The sequence below is a fragment of the Balaenoptera physalus genome, assembly GCF_965194825.1.
Source record: "Balaenoptera physalus genome assembly, chromosome: 8".
In the NCBI taxonomy this organism is placed as follows: Eukaryota; Metazoa; Chordata; class Mammalia; order Artiodactyla; family Balaenopteridae; genus Balaenoptera; species Balaenoptera physalus.
In genome coordinates, this window is record NC_138887.1 from 88,242,388 (window position 1) to 88,261,751 (window position 19,364).

The 19,364-nt window shown below is 36.1% G+C and overlaps 1 long non-coding RNA gene across 1 annotated transcript in view; it reads left to right on the top strand.

Moving 5' to 3' along the window:
• The window catches only part of LOC309665762, a 104,622-nt gene extending 89,277 nt beyond the window's left edge, over positions 1-15,345 (top strand). The window contains exons 2-3 of the long non-coding RNA XR_014266673.1: positions 14,994-15,108; positions 15,329-15,345. This is a non-coding gene — a long non-coding RNA (uncharacterized lncRNA). The remainder of the gene's footprint in view (positions 1-14,993; positions 15,109-15,328) is intronic.
• Positions 15,346-19,364: the final 4,019 nt, after the last annotated feature.

Below are 19,364 nucleotides of genomic sequence, written 5' to 3' on the forward strand. Positions count from 1 at the left end.
ATTCTATTCTTGAATACTAATTACTACCTCAAACTTTATCTTTTCATTCCTTTTGGAAGAAACCTTAACCAAATCAAAGCAGAAGGATCTCTTTGATGGAATGTAGTTCAGAAAGGCAAGAGAGTAAGCCACGTAAACAATGTTCAACATATAGATCCTGTTATACTCTTGCTGAGTAGCTAGAGGTGAATGATTGATTCTGACTTAAAAATGCTTCCCAGAAGCGATAACCTTTGCGCTGAATCTAGAAGGAAGAAAGGAATATTTGTTAAAATATTTTTAGGATTGGCTCAGTTTAAAAATGCACAGCCATGGGTTTTGTCTAAACTGGGCACATTTTTATATCACCAGAGAATAGGCAGCAACAGCAACAAGAACACTTGACAATTATGGATCAAACTCAATAAATCTGAAAAAAAACCCTCTTCCATTAGTTGACAGACACTATAAGGCACCTATTACATGCTATGAATTGTGCCAGGTGTTACCAAAAATGGAAAAGACACACTCCCTATTATCAGGCAACATACAAGCATACTATTGAAAATGCTTAGCTTGCAGTGCAGCACACACATTTTAGAAGAGAAGAAGAGTTGTAATCATTGAGTAGGGTTAAAAAATAATTTTCCAAATGATGAAAGTCCAGTATTTCATAGTAAAATCAGAACTAATCCTTTTATTAGAGTCCCATCTATCCAGTTGTTCAGAGAGTCACAGATGGCACCTCCCTTGCATTCCGTGAGAAGAAACATGCTGAAAGATTATGACCAGTACAGGAAAGTTTATTGAAAGATTATAGGTAGAATAGGGTATATTTTGGCACACATGTTTATTATTGAAATTCTATTTACAGTAATCACTAAGACTTTTAATCACCTGTCCAATAGGTATTTTTAAGTTTATAAGTTTACACTCATTATTCTTTAATTTCATAACATTGTAAGAAAAGTTCACAAAATACAATTCTGAAGGTATAATATGTAAACAATCATTTTCCATTTATTGAGTAAAAATTCTTTCTTTCTCTTAACCTATAATACTATTTTTTATGTAAAATGTATTTTATTGAATACAAAGTAACAGGATATAAGTGGAAATGAGACAGGTAGAAAAACTAGCTTATAGAATAATAGTGTTATGACTGAAAACAAATATTGTCTGATTAACCAACCAATAAAGTATTAAAATTATCATCTATAAGTATTTTTAAATCAATGACATTCTATAACTTTCATCATTACTGCAACTGGTGGGGACAAGATTGGGTTTCAGAAACAAATAATGCTGTACTTGTATTCTGCTTCTATTGACTCCATACTTTTAGGGAGAAATTACTTATTGTCCTCATGAATTATCTCATATACTGTTAAACAGCAAATAAAAGTAGAACCTCCTCTTAAAATATACTGAATTTGTAACCAGCAAAATCTTGAATATCTTGATGAAAGTGAAGCCCAGAAATTTATATGTAACACAATCAATAGTGGCTTCGAAATTCTACATAAGTGGGGCTTTAGGACCGAAATCTGGTTAAGCCAAGGGTCTTGTGTTGAAGTTACATTTGCAGAACAAGTACACTACTTTTATTTAGGTTGTTAATTATAGTGGATAAAAGCATCAATATTTTATAAAATTTTATTTGGCTTTTACATAAGTTTAAGAAAACACAAATCTTCACATGAAAAATATTATCATTACAGTTGTCCCTCGATATCTGCAAGGGATTGGTTCCAGGACCACCTCAAAGATACCAAAATCCAATGATACTGGAGTTTCTTTTGGCATACTAGAGTCGACCTTATGTATCAACAGTTTCTGCATCTCATGGATGCAGAGGGTCAACCATATTTTTATGTAAGATATAGTTTAAAATATTATTGGGAATTAATATGTTCTCCCTCCCTCAAGCCATTCAGTGGTACTGCCACTGTAGACACATAAAATCATGTGTGAATAACTCCCATATCTTTCTAATACTAACCCTCTTCTAAAGTCAAGAGTTATATATTTACCTTCATTCTCAAAGGCATATTAAACTTATTATGTCCAAAATTATGTTTATAATTTACTACAGCCTCCCCAAACATTTTTCTCTTTCAGATTTTCTATTTTAGTTAGTTGATGGCACCACCAGCCAGCCAGTCAGCAGACTGGCTTCATTCTTAGTACTTTTCTTGGCCTCATCTTCTATTATTCATTCCTTCTGTATCTCAAATGGAGGCATCAACATTCATCCAACAATTCAGGCCAGAAATGTGGAGCAGGCTCATGTCAATATCCCATCTATCTAGCTAGAGAGAAAGTGATAGTAGCAATGTAGATAGTACTTTCTCCCCACCCAGTGCAATCAGTCACCAAAGCTGGTAGATCTCACCATCGGAAAAGTTTCTTAGATTTATTCTCTCACATGGTAGAGGGGTTGATCAAACTGAGCTTTGTGTAAACTTGAATACTTGGAAGACTCACATATTTAAGATTCGAGTTCACACACTTGAATACTTTAATTTCATAGCAGAAGAGTATGCAAGAGGCAGAACTGGAATGCTGCCCATGTAGCCAAAATGGAAATAAAAAGGGACAAGAAGGTCCTGGAAGTAGATCATGAGACAAAAACTCCGTCCCTAAAATTAGGTATAAGACCTGAAGGAGTCAAGAATAGAAGACAAGTTTAAGGCTCTGTGCTACGAGGCTAGGATCTTATACATTTCCTCTGATTAGAGACAAGATTAGTTTAAGGATCAGAGGCAGAACCAAACAAACACCTATACATCCATACATATACACATACATACACATAAATATAAAACAAAAAAATTCACAGTATATGGCAATATACAGAACTGCAGAAGCCATCAAGTCATTAGTCTTTTTCAGTGCAGCTCTGAAGCTCAAATTCTTAGGTTCTAGCTTAATCTCTGCCATATACTGTATGGTCTTGGAAAAGTAACCTACATACTCTGAGCTTCATCTGTGAAACAGGGATTATAATACCATCTACCCCATAAGACTGTTGAGAGGTTTAAGTGAGATAACGCCAGGGGAGAAAATAAACAGAGTTTATTATTACATCTTGAAACCTCTTGCAGTGTAATCTCTAACTAGAACTAACTTCCTTTAGCATAACAGTCTACTCCTTTTTTCCTCTCATCACTATATTGATGACACTCTAGTCCTCATTTCAGGTCATAAAGCTCGCCTATGCCTTGTTTATCTTCATTATTTATTTGGATGTGTCCACTTGAATGGCCTTTGATACACTTTACAAATCTGAAACTGAATACATTATCTTCTCTCATTTACTTTATGTGGCAATAGCCTCAGCAAGTAATTGAGAACTTTGGTTGAAGAGACTGGGAAGAAAGACAGCATTCCTCCCCTGCCCCGTACCTGCACAGCACCCTCCATTATCAACATCCCCTCCAGATGGTGCACTTGTTACAGCTGTTGAACCTGCACTGGCACACGGTCACCCAAAGTCCATAATTTGTTAGAGTTTATTCTTGGTGTTGAATGTTCTGTGGGTTTAGACAAATGTATAATGACATGTCCATCCTTACAGTATCATATGGAGAAGTTCCACTGCCCTGAAAATCCTCTGTGCTCTGCCTATTCATCCCTCCCTCCCCCCAACCCCTGGCAACCACTGATCTTTTTACTGTCTCCATAGTTTAAAAAAAAAAAAAGGTAAGGTTATGTAAGTTAACCTTAAGGTCAGTTAACCTTAGTCTTCTCAACTAGATTGTAAACTCCTTAAAAATTTAGAACAATTCTCCTTTTTACTGTTGTGAGGCTGGGCACCCCAGGAGAGATGAAATTGATACGTTGTTGGAGGGTGATGAGGGGGATGTTTCTCATATTTTTTCAGCTGATAGTGTAGCCAGAGAATGACCTTTGTATCCTTGAACAAGCCCTCCTACCTAGAACCTCCCTTAGGGGACAAGTCACCATGGAGTCCCTGTGGGTAGCGTCCTTAGTAAAGCAGGCAAGCAGCCCATTACCTAAGGAAAAATTACCTGAGAATTTTACAATGAAAGATTACCTTCCTTTGAGGGGTTTGCACTCAGGTAGGTATCATATTCTGGAACCAGTCCTAACTCAGCATTCCTGATTCCTTTTGGAATTCCTCTTTCCTTTTCCCCTCATGAGATTATCCAATGCCTTTCCTCTGCTTGAAGGATCTTCTCCCCAGATATCTGATGGCTCATTCCTTGGTTTCCTTTAACCTTAACTATAAAACAACTTTCTTCTCTAAAATTACAAGCTCCTCTCTGGGAAGCACACACACACACATACACACAAACTTCTTGTCCCCTTTCCCTGCTTTCTTTTTCTCCTTAACCCATGTCAATATTTAACACACATTCTCTCTCTGTCTCTGTGTCTCTGTGTCTCTCTATGTCTCTCTGTCTCTCTCTATATATATAGTTGGCTCATTTATCATTGTTGTTTGTCTGTCTTCCCCATTAGAATTCAAGGTCCACGAAGACAGGGATTTTTGTCTGTTTTATTAACTACCCTAGCCCCAGCACCAAGGACAGTGTCTTCTGCATTATTATATGGGCTCAATAAATATTTGTTGAGTGAATAATTCAATTACTGGACATGTTCTTTGTAATCTCAAATGGATGGCCTCCTTCTCTAGGGATTTTCATGCTCACAAGCCACCACCGGGGAATTTTACCTGGTAACTTTTGTCTTAAGCGATTCTTGATTCACTTCCCCACTCCCATGTTCCATTCTCTTGGAATTTTTTTAGATGATTGGGAATTATTCTTAAAAAAATTATCTAGGTGAATGCAGATGGCTAAAATTAAGTGCAGTGTAATCCAAATACAATTTTCCACGGTGGGGGTCCTCAGTGACTCATCCCAAAGAGTCAAAAATGTGAAAATTTCAGGAAATGTGACAGTCTTTTGGGAAAAATTTGAGGGCAAGCGAGTGTTAAACATACAGTGTAGAAAGCTGCCTTTGCCTTCTACGTCTGTGTTCAACCCCGGGTCTTCCAGTGTAATCACCCTGGCTTAAAGCTGATGTGTTGTAAAGATAAAAATTAGTAGGTTCAATAGCTGTTTACTGAAAGGGCAATTCATTTAGGAATACTTTTTAGCAAAGATATGGGCTTTTTAGCCAAGACATTTTTACTTGACTGCAATTTAAGCCAATTTCCTTTTGTTTAGTCCACAAGGGAGAGTCAATAGCTAGTTCTCGTTATCCATCTTTCTCACAGTAATATTTCAAAGGTTTAATAAAGGACAATACAAAACTTTTGCAAGTATAAACTGCAAGAGAAATAATGATGGCTTTATTCTTTAGTGGTTCCATGTCACCTTGCTATATCTTGCTTGTCATTCACTAAGTAAATGTCAGTTCCCAACTGCTACATGGGTGAAAGTGTTATTTGACATAATCTAAACTAGAATCTAATTAAAACTCAGTTGCGCTTGGATGCCGATACTGTTTGTCCTCCCATTCCTCATGTTCTGCCCAGTCTCTCTAGTCTCCTTTACTGTTCTTCCCCTCCCTCTACTACTCACCTGTCAATTCCCACCCCATTTCCCACCACGACATAGAATAAGTGAAGGCCAACTCCTCTCCAGCTGTTATTTACTATTACCTTTGCCATCTTTTTTCAACTGATAGTGTAGCCAGAGAATGACCTTTACCAGTCCCATCCCCATTGTCCTAGTGTTGTATCATGCTACCTACAGATTTCATGCTGGTTTTGTCGTTTGGCTTCTATTTTATTTTATTGTCAGGAATTGTGTCACTGAAGATCACTAGGCAGAACTAAGAACCAGTGTTAAATAACCTTACTGTGAGTGAAGCATGTGTTTAGGAGGCAGTAAGAGATGAAGGCTGGCAGTAAGTGGCAGCCACAGTCAAAATGTACTGGTTCTTGGATTGACCTCAACCCCACAACAGAAGCAAATGTGTGATTTTGCCAATGGGAGGACAGCAATTTGCAGAATAGGCTTGTTCTTAGAATAGGTAACTTGTGGCACTAACTGGCTTCTATATTTCCTTATTTTACCTCAAATGACATTAAAACCATGAGCAGTATTTTGAGAAAATAGAGTTGTCTCTTGAGGAAGATTCCATAAAACAAAAAACAGAAAGTATATCATAACATACCTGTATGAGTCTCTGCACAATCTCACTGTGAGGCGGGAAACTAAGTTACAGAAAATTCAGATGACCTGCCTCAGTTTGCAAAGTCACATTCAACTCTCAAACCCAGGTCTTTTTTTTTTTTTTTTTTTTTTTTATTGGAGTAAAACTGCTTTACAATGTTGTGTTAGTTTCTGCTGTACAATGAAGTGAATCAGCTCTATGTATACATATATCCCCTCCCCCTTGGACCTCCCTCCCACACACTCGCCCCCCATCCCACCCATCTAGGTCGTCACAGAGCTGAGCTTCCTGTGCTACACAGCAGGTTCCCACTAGCTATCTATTTTACACATGGTAGTGTATTTATGTCAAATTTAATCTCCCAATTCATCCCACCCTCCCCTCCCCCCCACATGTCCATTCTCTACGTCTATGTCTCTATTCCTGCCCTACAAATTGGTTCATCTGTACCATTTTTCTAGATTCCACATACATGCGTTAATATACAATATTTGTTTTTCTCTTTCTGACTTACTTCACTCTGTATGATAGACTCTAGGTCCATCCACATCTCTACAAATGACCCAACTTTGTTCCTTTTTATGGCTGAGTAATATTCCATTGTATATATGTACCACATCTTCTTTATCCATTCATCTGTCGTTGGACATTTAGGTTGTATCCATGTCCTGGCTATTGTAAATAGTGCTGCAATGAACATTGGGGTACATGACTCTTTTTGAATTATGGTTTTCTCAGGGTATATGCCCAGTAGTGGGATTGCTGGGTCATATGGTAGTTCTACTTTTAGTTTTTTAAGGAACCTCCATACTGTTCTCCATAGTGGCTGTATCAATTTACATTCCCACGCACAGTGCAAGAGGGTTCCCTTTTCTCCACACCCTCTCCAGCATTTATTGTTTATAGCTTTTTGATGATGGCCATTCTAACTGGTGTGAGGTGATACCTCATTGTAGTTTTGACTTGCATTTCTCTAATAATTAGTGATGTTGAGCATCTTTTCATGTGCCTCTTGGCCATCTGTATGTCTTCTTTGGTGAAACATCTATTTAGTTCTTCCACCCATGTTTTTAGTTAGGTTGTTTGGTTTTTTTGATACTGAGCTCCATGAACTGTTTGTATATTTTGGAGATTAATCCTTTGTCAGTTGCTTCATTTGCAAATATTTTCTCCCATTCTGAGGGTTGTCTTTTCGTCTTGTTTATGGTTTCCTTTGCTCTTCAAAATGTTTTAAGTTTCATTAGGTCCCATTTGTTTATTTTTGTTTTTATTTTCATTACTCTAGGAGGTGGGTCAAAAAAGATCTTGCTGTGGCTTATGTCAAAGAGTGTCTTTCCTATGTTTTCCTCTAAGAGTTTTATAGTGTCTGGCCTTACATTTAGGTCTTTAATCCATTTGGAGTTTATTTTTGTGTATGGTGTTAGGGAGTGTTCTAATTTCATTCTTCTATGTGTAGCTGTCCAGTTTTCCCAGCACCACTTATTGAAGAGACTGTCTTTTCTCCATTGTATGTTCTTGCCTCCTTTGTCATAAATTAGGTGACCATATGTGCATGCGTTTGTCTCTGGGCTTTCTATCCTGTACCATAGATCTATATTTCTATTTTTGTGCCAGTACCATACTGTCTTGATTAGCGTAGCTTTGTAGTATAGTTTGAAGTTGGGGAGCCTGATTCCTCCAGCTCCGTTTTTCTTTCTCAAGATTGCTTTGGCTATTTGGGGTCTTTTGTGTTTCCATACAAATGGTGAAATTTTTTGTTTTAGTTCTGCAAAGAATGTCATTGGTAGTTTGATAGAGATTGCATTGAATCTGTAGATTGCTTTGGGTAGTAGAGTCATTTTCACAATATTGATTCTTCCAATCCAAGAACATGGTATATCTCTCTATCTATTTGTATCATCTTTAATTTCTTTCATCAGTGTCTTATAATTTTCTGCATACAGGTCTTTTGTCTCCTTAGGTAGGTTTATTCCTAGATATTTTATTCTTTTTGTTGCAATGGTAAATGGGAGTGTTTTCTTAATTTCACTTTCAGATTTTTCATCATTAGTGTATAGGAATGCAAGAGATTTCTGTGCATTAATTTTGTATCCTGCTACTTTACCAAATTCATTGATTAGCTCTAGTAGTTTTCTGGTAGCATCTTTAGTATTCTCTATGTATAGTATCATGTCATCTGCAAACTGGTTTCTGTTTCTTACAACCGATGATGATCTGGCACACTTTCTTACTGGGCACATTAATTATTAGTTTCTAAATGCATACAAAAGTCCAAAGGTTTATTTCCATTTTCTACTCTCTTTTCTTGTGTCAAATAAAAATATGAACATGATAGAGATCTATTTACCTTCTTTCTCTTTCAGTACTGCTGTTAAGGAGTACTTGTTTTCATGCAAAGGCATTGCAAGTATATGAAGAAACAGACCTGGGTGACTCATTACCTCGCTTTGGATAATTTAGCGAGAAATTAGCTCAGCAGGTGTTAGCTCAAGGGAAGAATAGATTGATATTAGAGGCTGTGATCCAGAGGCTCCTCCTTTCTAACAAGGCCAGTTCCTCCAGCAGGGAAATAATGCTTGCCTAGATGTATCTTACCCCTGAAGCCCCTTCAGCTGAGCACTTTGCAAGGTGCACACAGCCAAGCTAGGCACAGTGTAAGCCCACTTCTACTGGGGATTGTGAGACTTTAAAGATGGTACACTTTGCTATTTCTTTGCTTGAAAGTTTTTCTCCTAATAAAATCTATTTTATATTTACACCATGTGGTACTAGAGGTATGTGTTCATATTTTCTTGGCGTAACAAAGGCAAACCAATAAACATGATGAGAGACATACCTATAATCAAAAGTCCGTATTCTTTTTTTTTTTTTAAGTCCTTATTCTTAAAGAGCTCAAGTCTAGTAGGGAAAATACCATGAACACAAACTACTATAAGATAAATAATGGTGATTGAATCATAAATCCTGTAATATCCACACTCAGGGAACATCCAGATTTTGCTGAAATGCTTCCTTTGAAGAAATAATTCACTCTTTCTTGAAGCAGATACTAAAGTTGCTGCAACCTATCGCACCATAATATATCTGTCTGGTTCTTGTTCTTCCTTTTAGAACTACAGAGAGTGAGCCTACCCTTCTTCCAGCTGAGTGCTCTTCAAATATCTGAAGACAGTTGTCACAGCAAATTTTCTCTTGTAGAGTCTAAACATCCTCAATAACTTTAGTTGTCACCTAGCTACAAAGCTCTATGGAAACAGAGGCAGGAGAGGATACTTCCAGGTGGGGTCCTGAGCTGTATTTATTGAATAAGAAGCATTTCACTTTTGGGTGAAAAGCATTTCTATAAATGATGAGGAAAGGAGGCATTATTCCAGGTGGAGTGAGCAGAGGAAGCAAAGTATGAATTTGGAAAAGGGATGATTAGCTCCCAAAGATGTAAATAGTTCAGCAGAGGTGTTTGAGGGAGCACAGTGAGACCACGTCAATGAAGAGCATAAACTAAAGTTTGTCGTGTAGATAATTAGAAACCTTGAAACACTTTCAAACAGAAGAATGACATGATAAAAGATATGCTTTGGGAACATTACTTAGGTGTAGAAGGGAACCAGAGAGAGAGGAGAATAATTAAGGGGTTATTATGGAAATCAAAATGGGATGTAACAAATGCCTGAAATAGAAAAATAGTGGGAGGTATGATAAGAATAGGTTAAACGCAAGATCTGGTGCAGAAATAGAATCACCATTCATAGTACTACCAGATCTATTTTATTTATTTTAATATTAAGAAATCACTGCAAAAGATTTGTAGATTACATACTTCTACAAAGGCAGGATGGTGAAGTAGAAAGCAGCTTTAGAGTCAGAAAGACTGGAGTTAAAATCTTGGATCTGCTGCTTCTTAACTGTTGTCATGTACAAATTATTTTACCTGGGAATCTGCCTAGTTTGTAACAAGGTGGTAATAAAGCATGGTGGTGCCAGATACAATGACACTAAATAAATGTTAAATCCCTTCCTCTTTTTCTTATTTCACTCAAAAAATTTTTTACTAACCTGCAGTTATGTACCAGGAATATATAAAGTAGATGGAATGCTTTCTAGGTAGAATGTTAATCTAAAAAACCACGAAGTCAGGACAAAGTGAAAATTTTGATGGGAAGAAATGATTTATTTGAAATGAATAAAATATATGTGACATATTGTTGTCAATAAAGATGGCAAAATTAAAAAGAAAATCTGTCAACCAGAGTATACTCTAGAGATTAAATAAAAATACTTTATATATAACATTTGTTACCATAAGCATTACAGACAGGGATGCTATTACCTATATTACATATATTTTACAAAGACAGAAAAAGAGTCACATACTTTACACTGAAAATCATTAAATAACATTTCTATATTGATTTCAAGATCTTACAAAGTAAAAGAAATGTGAAGCAAGTTTAGTATCATAAACTAGAATATCACTTAGATTAAAGGAAGAAAAGAAGATATTTAAGTTTATGCTACTTGTCAATATGTCTGAAGTTTTTTTCAAAAAGAACAAAATAAGCATAGGTTGCATCATGAGGAATTTAATGTTAATTGTATTTTCTAACAGATGATAATGGCTAAAAAACACAATTAAAGGGATATTCAGGGGACTATGTTAAATAAGCAAGGAAGGTTTATGTGAGGGTTGGGTTACAAGGAGTCAAAGCAGTGTATTGTAATAGAACACTTGACTAAGAACTTGGAAACTGATTCTCAGAGTTGCCTCTAACACTGTGTAGCTTGTCATCTATTAAAGTTTATGAACCTTTTGCAGTCATTTCCAGTTCCACTCTTTTGAGTCAATAAACTGAGTATAATGTAAGAGGATGGATAATGTCTTCTGGATCTGAACTTTAAAAATCAATCAACTCTAAAGAGAATTCTGACCATTAAATTGTGTCTTTACTAAATAAGCATTTTTTCCTAAATTGTTCTCTACGGTGTGATCTAAATTACTATTTTCACTTTCTTTTTAAATCTATATAGGGATTAAAAGTATATCCAAGTAAGGCAGAATGTAAGTTTGGTCTTTCGTTTACTGCTCTTGAATGGAAAATTCTCTTTACTATAACAGTTTTTTTTTTAATAAAGTTTTGATCCAGTGTGAAGACCAGTTTCCATCTTAAGAAATTATTTCTCATGGTAATAATATTCAGAGCACATTTCAGGGGTTACCAACCAGTTGTTCTGATCCCATTGAGTAAAACCAAGGATAATTATTGATGTCACACTCATTTGTGGCTGTGCAGAATAACATTAGGAACAAACTTCCCAAAATATATTTTCTGCTTCTAAATTTCAATGCCATTACAATTCCTTATCTAGTTTCTTGCTTCTTTAATGACATCTAAACACAAGACTCAGGCAGATGTCAAAGGAACTTGATTGACCTTCAAGATCTCAATTCAAAGATTGTCCAATGTGTAAAGAAGAGTAACTGTTAAAATTTACCCAGATGTTTCCATAATGAAGATTCACTGTAGATGTTATATTTAATGCATTAAAAGCAGAGTATGAAAATTCAAAAGATGTAACTCCAATATTAAAATATTGATAAGTGTAAATGACCAAAGGATATCAATAAGATGTAGTCTTATTATTTGCAGTCTTCAGATTTTTAGAACAAAAGAGACACATATTTTTTACTTGAATCCACCGTAACAAAACAACGAATAAAGAAGAGGTGCTTTATTGGAGAAGATATTGTGGTATTCGAAAACAAAACAAAACAAAACAAAAGTGGCAATAGATATAAACGACAGGAAATCCAGTAAGTAAAGATTTGTATATACTTGAAAAATTTTCACAAACATTTGTCATTCACACTTACAGAACTCACTAAGCAAAAGGGAATATAAAATTTTGTATAGTACTTCCTAGTTTTTAAATTGTTTGCTACCTTCATAGATTTACTTCATAAGAACATGTCCAAAAGGGAGAAGTATTAAGGTAATTATTATATTCTTTGGGTACTAACTGAGAGTACTTTTCTTATGCTCCAATTAAAAGCCCTAACTCATTAATCATAGTGAATTACGTGGAATATAAAGTTAGAACGGTCTAAGAGTGCAACTTTAAAAATAGAATAATGGAAAAAGCAATTTGATGTTGTTATAACATAAATGTTGAGAAAACTATGACTGCAAACAAAAGATTGCAGAAGGTATCCTAATTTCAAGAATAAAAAGCAATAAAACAAATTTCACTGCATCTATCAAAAATCATACTCAGGATAGAATGTATGACTAATACTACTTCCCTGGCTTTCTATGCTTTAAATTTACCTGAATATGCATATTTTTTTTTTAAAGTTTCCTTAGGAAAAGCTTTTTTTAGTTGGAGTACAACCTCCTGAACCCCAATTTAGTAAGAAATGTCAGAAATGCTACGATCGACAATTATGGAGTGAATCTAAGTCAAATGATAGCTTTTTAATCATTAGAATGATCATAGTAATTTGAAAGGTGAACATAACAAGAATGATGTTAACATAAAATTGTTGATATCAAAAACTGAAATTAATATGGGATCATTCCCATCATTAATCAGGAAATAAATCTATCTTGGAAGAGGATTTTCTGAGAGCAGCTAATAACTGCTATCACACTTTCCTGAATCCATAGACCAAATATAGATAGAAGAGTGACTGATAGTAGGAGCCTGAAAGTGACAGTTTCCTCATGAATATCACCAGACCACGTGACCTCTATGGTATTAAGATTTGGAGGAAAATTATCTTATCATGAAATAATTCCCCAGTCAGCTTGATGAGTACGCTGCACTGCAAAAGCACAGTTATCTGTGTCAAGCTGATTTTCTGCCATTATCTGCACATTTAGAGAGTTACTTGAAAATAGAAAAAAAAAAAAATAGAATTAATAATAAGTTTTGTATAAGTACATACAATACAGCAAATACAATAAAAATAGGTTCAATAAGTGGGAATAAGGCTAAAATGTGGCCTCTAAATCTTTATTCATGATTGTTACTGGCATGCCCCAAATCACCATTTAGATTTTATCAGCGTCTATCAAATACTTCCAATGACAGTAACATCCCTTTAGTCTTAAAAGACAGACATATAGGAAACTATTCCAATAGAATTTTTTGATGTCCCAAACCACTAAGCCAAAATTATTCTATTCAGTATGATTTTTAATCAATATACTACTATTCCAAGAAAAGCAGATTTAAATGTTTTCTTCGTGTTATGCAGTGTCCATGACAAATATTGCAAAGCAGGAGGTTTTGCTTCCTCTGTGACTTCCATCCTAGGACTTTAGAATTGCTATCAAGGTTATATGGTAGACAATTTAGGCAAAAATATCAAAATTTCAAATAGCAATATTAATTGACCCACAAGATCTAGCTCTAGGAATTTATTTAACAAATAAATTCACTTATTTATTTAAGATATATATATATATACACTCACATTAGTGTTCAAAGATACACACATATACACACACATATACATCTTCACATATATGTGTGTGTAAAAGATATTCATTGTAGCAATATTGTAGTAACAAATAGAAGCAACATAAATATTTATTAATTAGTGTTTTATATATTCATATAATGGAACACTATACAACCCAGTAAAATGAATAAGGTAATTGCCTATAATACTTAGTTACCCAAAATATACAAACATTCACACATACACACATATACATATACACATATGTGTGTGCATTAGAACAGAATATGTAACATGATTCCATTTGTTCTTAATAAATACAATCCTTTATATATGGAAATCAGAAAAATTCATATTTTAAAAGCTAGCTATATTTGGACTTCTTCTAGGCCCTAATATGATAAATTTGAGTCAAGGAAAGGTCTTAAACTATATTACAAAGTAGCAAGAGCCGGGGTGCTGAGACTCAGAAAACCAAGGAGATAAAAAAAAGCTTTCTAGAGGAAGTTAGTAGGTCCTAGCTGCCAGCCTTTAAAGGCAGTTGGAAAGCCATTGCTTCTGGCAGGAAGTAGCCAGGAAGCCTTAACTACATCATTACTAACAGAGGGGAGGCCAAGATTGCTTGAGGCACTTAACAATGAAATATGGAAAAAGAGTTTGGAGTGACTCCAGCAAGGGGACGGGACTTTCCTATACTACACAAAATAATGCTGAAGACCATGAGTTACTCAAGTTACACATACAGCCTTTATTAAAACTAAAGCTCATTTTTTTCCCTGAAATGTGTCTTGCAATCAGTGGTAGTGTCTAGTCACTATTGGTAGTGTCTTTTTTATTGATAAATTTTTGCTAGAATATTTTATTTGAATGGAGCCTCTTACAATTGGTGAACTCTTAAAACCAAGGAAAAATGGTTCATACTTATAAAGCCATATAAAATTTACAGAAGCAAACCTCACTGAGGAATGGAGTAGAATAGCAGGCGAAGGTCAGATGAATGGGACACTTTTAGTTTTTAATACACAACTGAATATTTAGTTAGAGGCTTTTTTGCTTGTTTGTTTGTTTTTACTGCAAATATCTTTACCTTAATCAGCATAAACCATGTTTTTCTGTTCCAACCTATCATTTTGGAAGAATGAGGTTATAACACTTACTCCAGTCCCTGCTAGGATGTAAACTCCATGAGGGCAGGCATGTTTGTCTGTTTTGGTCAGTGATGTATCCAATCACCCAGAAAAGGGCTTACCATTAATAAGTGGTCAAGAATATATAGATGAGTAAATGAATGAATGAATGAACGAATGAATACATGAAGTTGCTTTTTAAAATGAGCCTTGACATTTGCCCTATAGTTGTGTGGACATAAAAGCCTCATACTTTTCTCATGCTCCCAAAGGAAAAAACTCTGTCTACTGATGCATGTGGTTAAGATTTAGCCAGAAGAAATAATTTCAGTTCCAGAATTTTCCTTCATGAATCATGGACTGACTACCTCTATATTCTTGAATAAGGTACAAAATTCACCTTGATATTCTCCTGAAAAAGTTAGAAATTTAAAAAGGTAAATATTTTTCTAACCAGTTTAGCCCAATTTAAGTTGATTAGGAAATGTTCATCTCTGCCAATTCATTAATTTTTTTATCAAAGCTTTTAATAGCATTAATTTTTCACATTAGCTATTTGGATGTCGTATAATGCTAATAAGTTTGTTTCTGTCTCTTCTGAAAACAGGATGGAGCAATGACGCCTTTGAATTTGTGCATCTGTACAGCGTCTCACTTTCAGGTATTCCCAAGGGTGTCCCATAAAGGGAAATCTGATGCATGGTATGATAACAAAAGTGCTTCACTGAAGTTTGAAGTCTGTTTATGCTGGAGGAAGAAATGAGATATGAGTTGAATAAAAGAGGGTGTGAAAGCCAAAGTATTTCCCATTTTGTTGTTTTTATGATTGAGCCCCCTGGTTCCCACAGTGACTTTCTAGACCTTACAAATCAATGTATTTTTGAAATGACTCTCCTTTTGCAATACATCAAAAGACTTCTTGACGTATCTATTCCCAATTCCCAGATTATTCTAAATACTACTTCAGAAAATAACCCCTTGTCCCATAAACTGCCATTTTTTAACCACAATCATTTTGACACGTTTATAGCCAAAATGCTATTTCCATCCCTTCATATACTGACAAAAATGTCCACAGCTTGTCAGAGGGATTAACAAAATAGAGATGGTGTGGGAAAAAGAGAGCATAGAGTTTAGTTACATTATTTTTTTTTTCGTTTGACAGAAAAATGTAGCAAGTATGAATGCCCATTGAATAATTACATATTTCCTTCTACAGTCTTATCACAGCATAAAGTTATGTGGGAATTTTGTAGCTCCCCATCAATTATAAAATACCAGAGCACTAGTCAGTTAACTACATGGAGCAGTTATTGTTCTAATAAATCCAACAAATTTGTTCTTACATACCAAGAAGACATACCTCCAATAAAATATGTGTATATATGTTTCATCCAAAAAAAGATACATCTGAGGCCATTCCATAACTTCACTTTATAAGATTCTAAAGATATAAGAATAAATTAGTTTATAATTACTATTTCGTCTTTGAAAATAATATATTTGTAGTAAATTGAATTTTCCACTAAACATTCCATACTTCCCCCTTCCCGCAAAAAAGGTAATGCAGTCATCATAATGTGCTAAATATCATACTGAACATTTAAAGGCTAATAATAAGCATAACTTTTGTTAATGATGTTATTGAAAAGGCAAAATAATTTCTAAATTATTTCATTAAATAAACAAAACATATTTGAGGTTCACTTATCAGAACTAATCTCAAGATGTAACTCTGAGGTTACTGTTTCTGATTTCATAACAACATGAACGCAGCTAATCACGTCACAATTTACATAGTCTTAACGACGTACAGGCTTTCACCATTTATAGTGAACTCTTTAGTAACTCTGAGACATTTCTCTGGTCAAATTATTAACAGCAATAAAATTTTAAAACAGAGCTGTTGTGTGATAGATTTTGCTTCCTAAGATGGTCCCTTGCTTGCTTCCAATGTGACCTTGACACCCCCCCATCAAGGGATGAAGACTATTTTCTACACCCTTTAAACTGCGTGGACACTGTGACTGCTTTGATCAGTATACTGAGGCAAAAGTGGCATTCTGGGAACTCTGGGCCTAGGTCTAAAAGGTACCGGCAGCTTCCATCCCCGGCCTCTTAGAACGCTCGCTCCAAGGAACTCCCTCAGAACTCAGCCGCCATGCTGTGAGAAAACCAAGTCACGTGGAGGGGCCGCGTGGCCGTGGGCATTTCTGTCAACAGCGCGCGTCGCTGAGTTCTGCGCACGCACGTTCCGCGCACGCACTGTCCGCGGCAGCCCCTCCGGCCTGTGCGTGAGTCTAAACAGCCAGCCCAGTCCAGCCGTCAGAGACTCCAGCCTCAGCTTCCAACTGACTGAAACCCAGGAGACACCAAGTGAGAACCGCCCAGGTAAACTCAGTCAACACTGAACCGTGAAAGATAATAATAAGCTGCTGTTTTTAGCCGTTAAATGTTTGGAGTAGTTTGCTATGCAGCAATATATAACCAGAACTTAATATGACTGCCACTTTACTCATCCTGTAACACACCTCTTTCCTGCTCCATCTGTTAGGTAAAGAAACGGGAAAAGTCAATGAGGAAATAAAACATGATGTAGACTTTAGAGAATAGGATAGTTCATGTTTAACTTTATTGTGGATCCTATAACAAAGCTTTTCTTTGAGAATTTTATCATAACTATACCGAAGAATTGTGTTAAACATTAAATTTAATCTACACTCTATGTACTTCACTTTTTTCAAAGTCATCCACTTTCTTTGAAAAGCTGAAGGTTGACTTATGATTCAGAGTCTTTTCTGCTGTTTCAAATAACCCTTTAGATACGGTTATTCAGGATAAATTGCCACCAGAGAAGGCATATGATTTCTGGTCTTCCCTCATTGCTATGTGTTATTCATTAGAATAGAAAGGAGGAAAAGAAACCTCGGTGCATTGAGGTCTCCCCAGCCTTATATTTATAGCAGCAACTAGAGGTGATACTATGTGAATAGCATCTTCTAATCACCTAGTGGCAGCCCCTTCCTATGATAGCAATGGCTCTCTAATGGTGGTTATTATGAGAAGGGCAGCAGTTCACACCTGCAAGCAATCTGAGATGTTTCCCTCGTCTGTCACGGAGGCCATTTCTTGGTATTAAAGCTACAAATAGCTCCTCCTGTAGCCAATTCTAATAGTGCATCCTTAGAACAATAACTTTTTTTTTTTAAAGTTAAGATTCTCTTCTTATTTGACAGTGCTTCCCACGCAGTTTACCATAACAGACAGACCTAATTATTATTATTTTTTTAAATCAATCATATTATAGTTTCCTCTCTGAGCTTGTTATTTATAAATTTTTATTTATTTATTTATTTATTTATGGCCGTGTTGGGTCTTCGTTTCTGTGCGAGGGCTTTCTCTAATTGCGGCAAGTGGGGGCCTCTCTTCATCGCGGTCTCTCTTGTTTCGGAGCACAAGCTCCAGACGCGCAGGCTCAGTAATTGTGGCTCACGGGCCTAGTTGCTCCGAGGCATGTAGGGATCGTCCCAGACCAGGGCTCGAACCCGCGTCCCCTGCATTGGCAGGCAGATTCTCAACCACTGCACCACCAGGGAAGCCCCAACAATAGCATTTTTAAAAACTGGTCACATTAGAATCACCTGGCACTCTTAACTATCCCAGTTCTAAGTGTGTATCCTTGACCAGTTAAATGTGAATCTCTGGAGGCAGAAACCAGATATTAGTAGTTTTTAAAGCTCCCCAGGTGATTTTAATGAGAAGCCAAGGCTGAGAACCGCTACTCTAGAACAGTCTTAGTTCTGTGAATAGCTTGCCTGCTCAGCATCACCCTTTTAGTAGCATAACTAGATAGCATCTACTCACAGATTTCTTGTTGGGCCACCGAGGAGCAGCTGCGGGGCTGGCACACTTTTTTCCCAGATATTAGTAAACTCTCCATAAGGTTAAACTCAACTCATATCTGGCAATATGATGAGCTCTGGGAAAGCAAAAACTAGTTATATTTGACCCCTGGTCTTCAGGAGGTTAAGGTCCAGTTGCAGGGAGGTGGGAAAGGCAGGAATGGAATAAACATAAAAATAAGTCTTTCAAATATAATGTGCCTCATATATTAATAGAGCAGTACTGCAGGAGCACCAGGAAAGGATACTTCAAGAGAGTTTGTGGAGGCTCAGTCAAGCAGAGGGAAATGCATGCACAGAGGCCCAAATGAAAGTCAGGCAGAAGACAGGACAGGTCTGTTTTGATAAGGCCATGGATTTGGGGGTGATGGGGAGAGAGTTTGAGGGTGGTGGAGAAAGTGAACAGTATTACATTTCCATTTTTTCCTTTACTGTTATTTTTAAGAAAGTAGTATGTGTTATAGTATAAAAATAAGAAAATAGACATAAGCAGAAACTCAAATAGTCAATAGATACATGAAAAGAAGCTCAGTCTGAAGAAAATGCAAAGTTAAACCTCAACGAGACACCATTTCATACCCATCAGATTGGCAAACAGTGTGACAATAATAAGAACCAGAAAGGTTGTGGAGCAGTTGGGAACTCTTCTATGCTGTCAGAATGTAAATAGGTATATGAATTTTGGAGGGAAATTTGACAGTACCTGATAGAGTTGAAGATACATAATAAACCCCAGAACCT